The following is an 8,804-nucleotide window of genomic DNA, read 5'->3' as shown; positions in this document are numbered from 1 at the left end:
TATACTTAGATGGTTAATTAATAGAGATGTAAAATTTTTTTATTAAGATAATTGATTCAAAATCGAAATTGAAACAAATTTTATTTAAAACATTTTTTGATAAAAACAATAATTATTGAGATAATTAATTTTGATAGCATACTATTCAGAGGGAAATTAAAATTTCAAGTTAGCAAAAAATTGTATTAACAAACACTGTTCCTGAAGTAATTCTAAACAAATTTTGTTAACAAAATTTTTTGATTAAATCAACAATAAGGATATAACCTCAAAAATATTAATTTTTGTACCATACTATTCAGTGGGAAATTAAAATTTCAAGTTAGAAAAAAATTGTGTTAACAAAAATTGTTCCTGAAACAATTTTAAACAAACTTTGTCAACATTTTTTTTGGATTTAATTAATAATTAAGGAGATAACCTCAAAATAATAATTTTTCCGTTTTTATACATAATTATACTTAGACGCTTAATTAATAGAGATGTAAAAATTTTTTATTAAGATAATTGATTCAAAATCGAAATTGAAACAAATTTTATTTAAAACATTTTTTGATAAAAACAATAATTATTGAGATAATTAATTTTGATAGCATACTATTCAGTGGGAAATTAAAATTTCAAGTTAGAAAAAAATTGTGTTAACAAACACTGTTCCTGAAGTAATTCTAAACAAATTTTGTTAACAAAATTTTTTGATTAAATCAACAATAAGGATATAACCTCAAAAATATTAATTTTTGTAGCATCCTATTCAATGGGAAATTAAAATTTCAAGTTAGAAAAAAATTATGTTAACAAAAATTGTTCCTGAAACAATTTTAAACAAACTTTGTCAACATTTTTTTTTGATTTAATCGATGATTAAGGAGATAACCTCAAAATAATAATTTTTGAATTTTTATACATAATTACACTTAGACGCTTAATTAATAGAGATGTAAAAATTTTTTGTTAAAATAATTGATTCAAAATCGAAATTGAAACAAATTTTGTTTAAAACATATTTTGATAAAAACAATAATTATCGAGATAATTAATTTTGATAGCATACTATTCAGAGGGAAATTGAAATTTCAAATTAGCAAAAAATTGTATTAACAAACACTGTTCCTGAAGTAATTCTAAATAAATTTTGTTAACAAAATTTTTTGATCAAATCAACAATAAGGATATAACCTCAAAAATATTAATTTTTGTAGCATACTATTCAGTGGGAAATTAAAATTTCAAGTTAGAAAAAAATTGTGTTAACAAAAATTGTTCCTGAAACAATTTTAAACAAACTTTGTCAACATTTTTTTTGGATTTAATTAATAATTAAGGAGATAACCTCAAAATAATAATTTTTCCGTTTTTATACATAATTATACTTAGATGGTTAATTAATAGAGATGTAAAAATTTTTTATTAAGATAATTGATTCAAAATCGAAATTGAAACAAATTTTATTTAAAACATTTTTTGATAAAAACAATAATTATTGAGATAATTAATTTTGATAGCATACTATTCAGTGGGAAATTAAAATTTCAAGTTAGAAAAAAATTGTGTTAACAAACACTGTTCCTGAAGTAATTCTAAACAAATTTTGTTAACAAAATTTTTTGATTAAATCAACAATAAGGATATAACCTCAAAAATATTAATTTTTGTAGCATACTATTCAGTGGGAAATTAAAATTTTAAGTTAGAAAAAAATTGTGTTAACAAAAATTGTTCCTGAAACAATTTTAAACAAACTTTGTCAACAATTTTTTTTGATTTAATCAATAATTAATGAAATAGCCTCAAAATAATAATTTTTCCGTTTTTATACATAATTATACTTAGATGGTTAATTAATAGAGATGTAAAAATTTTTTATTAAGATAATTGATTCAAAATCGAAATTGAAACAAATTTTGTTTAAAACATTTTTTGATAAAAACAATAATTATTGAGATAATTAATTTTGATAGCATACTATTCAGAGGGAAATTAAAATTTCAAATTAGCAAAAAATTGTATTAACAAACACTGTTCCTAAAGTAATTCTAAACAAATTTTGTTAACAAAATTTTTTGATTAAATCAACAATAAGGATATAACCTCAAAAATATTAATTTTTGTAGCATACTATTCAGTGGGAAATTAAAATTTCAAGTTAGAAAAAAATTATGTTAACAAAAATTGTTCCTGAAACAATTCCAAACAAACTTTGTCAACAATTTTTTTTGATTTAATCAATAATTAAGGAGATAACCTCAAAATAATAATTTTTCCGTTTTTATACATAATTATACATAGATGGTTAATTAATAGAGATGTAAAAATTTTTTATTAAGATAATTGATTCAAAATCGAAATTGAAACAAATTTTGTTTAAAATATTTTTTAATAAAAATAATAATTATTGAGATAATTAATTTTGATAGCATACTATTCAGAGGGAAATTAAAATTTCAAATTAGCAAAAAATTGTATTAACAAACACTGTTCCTGAAGTAATTCTAAACAAATTTTGTTAACAAAATTTTTTGATTAAATCAACAATAAGGATATAACCTCAAAAATATTAATTTTTGTAGCATACTATTCAGTGGGAAATTAAAATTTCAAGTTAGAAAAAAATTATATTAACAAAAATTGTTCCTGAAACAATTTTAAACAAACTTTGTCAACATTTTTTTTTGATTTAATTAATAATTAAGGAGATAACCTCAAAATAATAATTTTTCCGTTTTTATACATAATTATACTTAGACGCTTAATTAATAGAGATGTAAAAATTTTTTATTAAGATAATTGATTCAAAATCGAAATTGAAACAAATTTTATTTAAAACATTTTTTAATAAAAACAATAATTGTTGAGATAATTAATTTTGATACCATACTATTCAGAGGGAAATTAAAATTTGAAATTAGCAAAAAATTTTATTAACAAACACTGTTCCTGAAGTAATTCTAAACAAATTTTGTTAACAAAATTTTTTGATTAAATCAACAATAAGGATATAACCTCAAAAATATTAATTTTTGTACCATACTATTCAGTGGGAAATTAAAATTTCAAGTTAGAAAAAAATTGTGTTAACAAAAATTGTTCCTGAAACAATTCCAAACAAACTTTGTCAACAATTTTTTTTGATTTAATCAATGATTAAGGAGATAGCCTCAAAATAATAATTTTTCCGTTTTTATACATAATTATACTTAAATGGTTAATTAATAGAGATGTAAAAATTTTTTATTAAGATAATTGATTCAAAATCGAAATTGAAACAAATTTTATTTAAAACATTTTTTGATAAAAACAATAATTATTGAGATAATTAATTTTGATAGCATACTATTCAGAGGGAAATTAAAATTTCAAATTAGCAAAAAATTGTATTAACAAACACTGTTCCTGAAGTAATTCTAAACAAATTTTGTTAACAAAATTTTTTGATTAAATCAACAATAAGGATATAACCTCAAAAATATTAATTTTTGTGGCATCCTATTCAGTGGGAAATTAAAATTTCAAGTTAGAAAAAAATTATGTTAACAAAAATTGTTCCTGAAACAATTTTAAACAAACTTTGTCAACATTTTTTTTTGATTTAATCAATGATTAAGGAGATAACCTCAAAATAATAATTTTTCCGTTTTTATACATAATTATACTTAGATGGTTAATTAATAGAGATGTAAAAAATTTTTATTAAGATAATTGATTCAAAATCGAAATTGAAACAAATTTAGTTTAAAACATTTTTTGATAAAAACAATAATTATTGAGATAATTAATTTTGATAGCATACTATTCAGAGGGAAATTAAAATGTCAAGTTAGCAAAAAATTTTATTAACAAACACTGTTCCTGAAGTAATTCTAAACAAATTTTGTTAACAAAATTTTTTAATTAAATCAACAATAAGGATATAACCTCAAAAATATTAATTTTTGTAGCATACTATTCAGTGGGAAATTAAAATTTCAAGTTAGAAAAAAATTGTGTTAACAATAGTATATTGTTTTATATGGAAGAGAAGCAGTGCTTTTTATGGCGTGGGCTGTCACTTAGCGACGAACGCAGTGAGTCGCTAATGACAGATGAGCCGTTAAAATTGTGGCGTGTGCGACAGTTTGCCGGACGAACGAAGTGAGTCCGGCAATGACGGACCAGCCACAAACGAATCTGCTTCTCTTCCGAATAAAACATAGTATTTTTTCTTCAAACGTTGCAAATAATTGCAATATAAATTTTAATAAATTTAATAAAATGACAATTAACTTATTATGTATTAATGAGAAATCGAAGGACGTCATGACAAAATAACGTTAGCAACGACGACGTAAATTTGACAATCAATAAAAAAAAGTAAACAGTTTTGCGCGAATTTTAACTTTTAACTGTTAGTTATAAAAAAATATTAAATTAACTTTTTTGCACTATCATGACACTATATGTTTAAAGAATTATTCAAAAAATCAATTGTCACTTAATGGTTTATTTCTTCATAAAAAGTTTAAAATGTGTCAATTTTTTTGTGTTTATTAAAATTTAAAATATAAGAGATAATTATTTGTTTTGTTCTTTAATTTATTTAGTTTTTTTATGTGATATTAATTTGAGATGAAAATAAGAAAGCAAACAATTAAAAGGTTAGTTTCATTTTTTATTAATTTTTAAAATCTTTACTTAGCGTCCGTGAAGCAAAAAAATATCTTTTCCAATACGGCGCTAAAGTGACATGTGCTTCAGCGCTATGGCGCTAAAGTGAAATTTACTTTAGCGCCATAACGCTGAAGTACTTTTTTGCTATGTTGATCTTACCAACCGTCGTTATGCAACAATGACTTACTTCTACCGCGAGTAAACACGACAACAAAGTTGTCATTTAATGACGTTTGAAGAAAAAAATTGTTCCTGAAACAATTCCAAACAAACTTTGTCAACAATTTTTTTTGATTTAATCAATAATTAAGGAGATAACCTCAAAATAATAATTTTTCTGTTTTTATACATAATTATACTTAGATGGTTAATTAATAGAGATGTAAAAATTTTTTGTTAAGATAATTGATTCAAAATCGAAATTGAAACAAATTTAGTTTAAAACATTTTTTGATAAAATCAATAATTGTTGAGATAATTAATTTTGATAGCATACTATTCAGAGGGAATTTAAAATTTCAAGTTAGCAAAAAATTTTATTAACAAACACTGTTCCTGAAGTAATTCTAAACAAATTTTGTTAACAAATTTTTTTGATTAAATCAACAATAAGGATATAACCTCAAAAATATTAATTTTTGTAGCATACTATTCAGTGGGAAATTAAAATTTCAAGTTAGAAAAAAATTGTATTAACAAAAATTGTTCCTGAAACAATTCCAAACAAACTTTGTCAACAATTTTTTTTGATTTAATCAATAATTAAGGAGATAACCTCAAAATAATAATTTTTCCGTTTTTATACATAATTATACTTAGATGGTTAATTAATAGAGATGTAAAAATTTTTTATTAAGATAATTGGTTCAAAATCGAAATTGAAACAAATTTTGTTTAAAACATTTTTTGATAAAAACAATAATTATCGAGATAATTAATTTTGATAGCATACTATTCAGAGGGAAATTAAAATTTCAAATTAGCAAAAAATTGTATTAACAAACACTGTTCCTGAAGTAATTCTAAACAAATTTTGTTAACAAAATTTTTTGATCAAATCAACAATAAGGATATAACCTCAAAAATATTAATTTTTGTAGCATACTATTCAGTGGGAAATTAAAATTTCAAGTTAGAAAAAAATTGTGTTAACAAAAATTGTTCCTGAAACAATTTTAAACAAACTTTGTCAACATTTTTTTTGGATTTAATTAATAATTAAGGAGATAACCTCAAAATAATAATTTTTCCGTTTTTATACATAATTATACTTAGATGGTTAATTAATAGAGATGTAAAAATTTTTTATTAAGATAATTGATTCAAAATCGAAATTGAAACAAATTTTGTTTAAAACATTTTTTGATAAAAACAATAATTATTGAGATAATTAATTTTGATAGCATACTATTCAGAGGGAAATTAAAATTTCAAATTAGCAAAAAATTGTATTAACAAACACTGTTCCTAAAGTAATTCTAAACAAATTTTGTTAACAAAATTTTTTGATTAAATCAACAATAAGGATATAACCTCAAAAATATTAATTTTTGTAGCATACTATTCAGTGGGAAATTAAAATTTCAAGTTAGAAAAAAATTGTGTTAACAAAAATTGTTCCTGAAACAATTTTAAACAAACTTTGTCAACAATTTTTTTTGATTTAATCAATAATTAAGGAGATAACCTCAAAATAATAATTTTTCCGTTTTTATACATAATTATACATAGATGGTTAATTAATAGAGATGTAAAAATTTTTTATTAAGATAATTGATTCAAAATCGAAATTGAAACAAATTTTGTTTAAAACATTTTTTGATAAAAACAATAATTATTGAGATAATTAATTTTGATAGCATACTATTCAGAGGGAAATTAAAATGTCAAGTTAGCAAAAAAATTTTATTAACAAACACTGTTCCTGAAGTAATTCTAAACAAATTTTGTTAACAAAATTACTTGATTAAATCAACAATAAGGATATAACCTCAAAAATATTAATTTTTGTAGCATACTATTCAGTGGGAAATTAAAATTTCAAGTTAGAAAAAAATTGTGTTAACAAAAATTGTTCCTGAAACAATTTTAAGCAAACTTTGTCAACATTTTTTTTTGATTTAATCGATGATTAAGGAGATAACCTCAAAATAATAATTTTTCCGTTTTTATACATAATTATACTTAGACGCTTAATTAATAGAGATGTAAAAATTTTTTATGAAGATAATTGATTCAAAATCGAAATTGGAACAAATTTTATTTAAAACATTTTTTGATAAAATCAATAATTATCGAGATAATTAATTTTGATAGCATACTATTCAGAGGGAAATTAAAATTTCAAATTAGCAAAAAATTTTATTAACAAACACTGTTCCTGAAGTAATTCTAAACAAATTTTGTTAACAAAATTTTTTGATTAAATCAACAATAAGGATGTAACCTCAAAAATATTAATTTTTGTAGCATACTATTCAGTGGGAAATTAAAATTTCAAGTTAGAAAAAAATTGTGTTAACAAAAATTGTTCCTGAAACAATTTTAAACAAACTTTGTCAACATTTTTTTTTGATTTAATCGATGATTAAGGAGATAACCTCAAAATAATAATTTTTCTGTTTTTACACATAATTATACTTAGATGGTTAATTAATAGAGATGTAAAAATTTTTTATTAAGATAATTGATTCAAAGTCGAAATTGAAACAAATTTTGTTTAAAACATTTTTTGATAAAAACAATAATTATTGAGATAATTAATTTTGATAGCATACTATTCAGAGGGAAATTAAAATTTCAAATTAGCAAAAAATTGTATTAACAAACACTGTTCCTAAAGTAATTCTAAACAAATTTTGTTAACAAAATTTTTTGATTAAATCAACAATAAGGATATAACCTCAAAAATATTAATTTTTGTAGCATACTGTTCAGTGGGAAATTAAAATTTTAAGTTAGAAAAAAATTGTGTTAACAAAAATTGTTCCTGAAACAATTTTAAACAAACTTTGTCAACAATATTTTTTGATTTAATCAACAATTAAGGAGATAACCTCAAAATAATAATTTTTGAATTTTTATACATAATTACACTTAGACGCTTAATTAATAGAGATGTAAAAATTTTTTGTTAAAATAATTGATTCAAAATCGAAATTGAAACAAATTTTATTTAAAACATTTATTGATAAAAACAATAATTATTGAGATAATTAATTTTGATAGCATACTATTCAGTGGGAAATTAAAATTTCAAGTTAGAAAAAAATTGTGTTAACAAAAATTGTTCCTGAAACAATTCCAAACAAACTTTGTCAACAATTTTTTTTGATTTAATCAATAATTAAGGAGATAACCTCAAAATAATAGTTTTTCCGTTTTTATACATAATTATACTTAGATGGTTAATTAATAGAGATGTAAAAATTTTTTATTAAGATAATTGATTCAAAATCGAAATTGAAACAAATTTTGTTTAAAACATTTTTTGATAAAAACAATAATTATTGAGATAATTAATTTTGATACCATACTATTCAGAGGGAAATTAAAATGTCAAGTTAGAAATAAATTGTATTAACAAAAATTGTTTCTGAAACAATTTTAAACAAACTTTGTCAACATTTTTTTTTGATTTAATCAATGATCAAGGAGTTAACCTCAAAACATAAACATAAATTATTTGATTGAAATTGCGAATATAAAAGGAGGAAATTTTTATCTTTTGCTGTCTTTTAGAGTGATGGACGGTTTAATTAAAAAGTTAATTAATTTTCCGTCTAACAATAAAATAAATAAAAATAAAGTTTTATTAAGAACTGAATTTATAAAGATCCCCATATCGAGTGAAGAATTTAAGACGCGAATGTTAGCTTTCAGTGGATAAAGAGGTGGCGGAAAAGCGATATCTCTTGACAGCGTCGTTATCTGGAAATAATGTCGACGCCCTTTACCCTGGCGGGCATTAAACTTCTTTATCAGGAGCTGGGCAGACCCCGAGGAGAAACTCTTGGAATTTCGGTCGGGAAGTTTTTGCCACTTAATAATATGAATTAGTAACGCTAATTAAAGGAGGAGTGCCGAAATGGGCGACCCTAACGAAGCAAACTCCGGTTAATTTCGAATCGGTTCATTGATTTTTTTAACGAATCTAT

This window comes from Onthophagus taurus, chromosome 5, assembly GCF_036711975.1.
Source record: "Onthophagus taurus isolate NC chromosome 5, IU_Otau_3.0, whole genome shotgun sequence".
Classification (NCBI taxonomy): Eukaryota; Metazoa; Arthropoda; class Insecta; order Coleoptera; family Scarabaeidae; genus Onthophagus; species Onthophagus taurus.
This window is presented reverse-complemented; position numbering follows the sequence as displayed.